This window comes from Ictidomys tridecemlineatus, unplaced genomic scaffold (genome assembly GCF_052094955.1).
Source record: "Ictidomys tridecemlineatus isolate mIctTri1 unplaced genomic scaffold, mIctTri1.hap1 Scaffold_145, whole genome shotgun sequence".
NCBI classification, from domain to species: domain Eukaryota; kingdom Metazoa; phylum Chordata; class Mammalia; order Rodentia; family Sciuridae; genus Ictidomys; species Ictidomys tridecemlineatus.
In genome coordinates this window covers 189,693-193,111 of record NW_027521284.1, presented here as the reverse complement: position 1 = coordinate 193,111, position 3,419 = coordinate 189,693, and the positions used below count along the sequence as shown (strand labels likewise).

General features: G+C 49.3%; 1 long non-coding RNA gene across 2 annotated transcripts; it reads left to right on the top strand.

Moving 5' to 3' along the window:
- The first annotated feature begins 205 nt into the window (after window positions 1–205).
- Window positions 206–3,419, top strand: LOC144372682 (uncharacterized). 2 transcript variants are annotated; one of them, XR_013432610.1, is made up of 3 exons: window positions 206–1,115; window positions 1,634–1,761; window positions 3,067–3,419. It is a non-coding gene; the product is annotated as an uncharacterized LOC144372682 (long non-coding RNA). The 2 variants fall into 2 exon arrangements; XR_013432609.1 differs by lacking the exon at window positions 206–1,115 and having other exon boundaries at window positions 1,126–1,761.

Below are 3,419 nucleotides of genomic sequence, written 5' to 3'. Positions count from 1 at the left end.
CTCTTTCTCATGGAGCTGTGATCCCATCCTCACTGCACCCACCATGACTCAGCATGCACAGTCCCTTCTCCTGTGTCTGATCGTCCTCTGCCAGGCAGGCCCTTCCCTCACAGCAGGCCTGGCACCACCATTGCAAGGTGATGTGCTGCTGTGTGTAGGCATTGTTCAAAGGGCAGAGCGGAAGTGGGCTATGTCCTGGGACATGAGGTTGCTGTCCCCTCCACTTCAAAGGAGGGGAACATGCTCACCTTAAACAGGTGAAGCAGAGAGCTTGGGAAGGGCCATTATTGCTCTGCCAGCTCAGCCCTTCAGAGGGATGGAGAGGAGATGCCTAAAGGGTCCTTTCTCACCAGCCCAACCCGCCTTTTTCCCTCACAGGCACTCACTCCCTTTGCTATGACTTCTAAGGCAGCACCTGGACAGCAATGGTGTACAGTCCACGCCCAGGTGGACCAGAAGAATTTTTTCTCCTATGACTGTGGCATGGACAAGGTTAACTCCTTGAGTGCCCTGGGAGGGAAAGTGAGTGCCACAGTCACCTGGGAAGAGCAGAAAACCTCACTGAGAGATATTGGGAATACACTAAAACAGAAACTAGCTGACATTAAAGCAGAAAATGACATGGCCAGAGGTATGTAAGGATAGTCCAGGGACATGAGAGACTGATATTGGTTGAAGGAAATTGATTGTGTGCATATAAAAAAAGAGTTAGATGTTGGTCCCTCTAAAAGCCCAGACATAGCTGTTTTGGAGGACAGAACACAGCCAGATTAGAAGGAAAACAGGGAAGGTGGTACTGAGTTGGACAAAGGATTTGTTAAGAAAGGAGGATGATTTCTCTCTGATGGGGGCAGGTGTGAACACCCTGGAGGGCAGGATGTGTTGTCAGCATAAATCCAACAGCTCCTGGAAGTTTGGCTTCAATGAACAGATGTGGCTCCTTTTTGACTCAGACAACAGAAAGTGGAGAGAGATACATCCTGGGTCCAACTGGATGAAAAAAATGTGGGAAAATGACAAGGAGGTGACCGAGTTGTTGCACAGGTCCTCGATAGGTTACTGTAGAACCTGGATTCAGAACTTGAAGGAATGGGAGGCGGAGTTGGAGCCAACAGGTAACTGGCAGGAGGGGGAAGAAGTGGGATTCACATGAGATGCTGCTATGTGTGTGTGTGTGTGTGTGTGTGTGTGTGTGTGTACAATCCATCAAGCATGAGTCAGACCTAGGTTAACATTCATAGTTATAGTCTTCCTATCTTTTTCCCTTCTCACCTCCTAATGCCTCTTTTTTAGTGCACATTCTTTGGGTCTGACATGTGCTCGTCTCTTTTTGGAAATTCCTCTAAATCACTTCACATGTCAGCTTCTCCACCACCATCCTCATGGGTCTCCTCATGTTCTGCCACCAGGAAGGATGAGTTGTATGGTCATCCAGGCTTCTCCCATTAGCTTATATGAGCCCCTTAAAGACATGGCCTGTTTCCTGTCTCCCTCACTTCTCAGGACCTGTCACAGCAGCTGCCACATAGCAGAGATCTGCCTTCCTGAATGACTTGGGGCAGCAGGATCTAAGCAGATATGTCCTCATATTTTGGTCTGAAGAAGGGCTAACACTCTTGTGTTTTCATTTCAGGACCTTCAACCACCACCCCAGACACAGTCACTGAGAAGTCCTCAGCCAGTACCTTTAATCACTGGAATTCAGTACCTTTAATCACTAGAATCCTCATCATAGGATGCATCATAATTTTTTTCTGACAGGTATTGTAGGCAGATTGAAGAGAGGGATGGGGGAGATGGGGGAGCAATGAGGACAGGCAAGTAAATTCCCAAGATCCTAGTCTGTACCTTGACTGGTCCTTCCCATTCTGAGGTGAGACAGAAGAATCAGGCCTCCAGTCACTGGAAGCAATAGCTTGACCATGCTCAGCCCTGAGTTCTGAGAAATCCTCCCTGTCAGGGCCCAAGGGAAAGAGGAGTGGCCATACCAAGGCCGCCTGTGGATTCTAAAGGGTTTTAGCTTATGCAGGTCTGATTCAGACCAGATTTCTATAAGAGGGACACAGTGGGGCATGGTGTGGAGATAACAGGAACACAGGAAGGAAATACCCAATCCTGAAAGATGGCAGCATGGTATCTCCATTCAGTGTGTACAGAGAAAGGGACTTCATACCCACAGTCAAAGAAGAGGGTCCTGGGACCTCGGTCCTGGCTCAGTGGTAGAGTGCTTGCTTAGCATGTGTTAGGCACTGAGTTTAAACTTAAAATAAAGGTATTATGTTCATATATAAAAGAGAGGGGGAGAGAGGGTCCTATGGCTAATGCCAGGGTAAGGCACAGGGAAGGCCTTTCCCAGCCCAACTGGAAGGCTGGAGTTCAGGGCTGCATTCCCACAGGAGGCTCATTTCCAGAAGCTGAGTTGAAAACAGAGTGGAGTCTGTTCAGGATGAAGGCAGAGGATGCCAGTTCTCTGGGGACTCCTACAACACCAGGATTGGGCTGTGGCCCTGGAACCCAGCCTCCTGCAGACTCCAGATCCTGAGCCAGCTCAGCAGCCCCTGCCTTGAGCAGAGCCTCTGCAGAGACTGGTGGGGCTGAGCAGCTGCTGGAGCCTGATGCTCCAGCTGACTTAACCAGAGTGGAGGGAGTAGGCAGGGCCAGTCACTTTTAGAGCTCTGCTGCTCCCAGGTAAGGAGAGGTTGAGGGAGAAGGGGGAAGAAACATGTCATCTGCAACCCCACCCAAAGTCTGGGAACTAGGTTCCATATCCCCTCTCTTTGGCCGGACTCTCCGCATCCCCAGGTCCTATGGACCCTCCTATCGGGGGAGGAGCAGACTTCCAGTCAGGGAGCAGATCCAGTCATTAGGGCTTCAGTCCTGAGACCAAAGCCTATAGCAGGGCAGGAACTGATTCTGGCCTGTGGGAAAGAAGGGAGGAGGGTGATAGAGGCTGTTGGATCCTTGGGTAATGGATGGAGGGAAATACATATCCCAAGGTGAGCACCCAGAAGAATTGAGATAGAATTTCTTCAGAGAGTCGAAGTAACACCTGTTTCTTTTCTAAAGGTGCTCCCAAGAAACTTCTGAAAATGTGATTCAGTTAAATAACTGGCCTTAACGGTCTTCTGCCCGTCTACTCCCTGCTCTTCCTCCATAGAGCAGATGAAGATTGAAGTACAAATCCAGAGGCCTCCAGTACGTCATCATGTATTCTAACTTAGCCTACAGCTCTCCGTTCATATCCAGCATGGGCGAGGTACCCATGGGAGAGATGGGCTGGCTGTGAAATAAAAACTGTGAAAGTAATCTATCAAGAAATAAATACAAAATGGCAAGAATCATATTTTCAAAGCAGGGCATGACCTGTTGGTAAAGTGCTTCCCTTGCACAAGGCCCCCGGTTCAATCCCTAACACCACA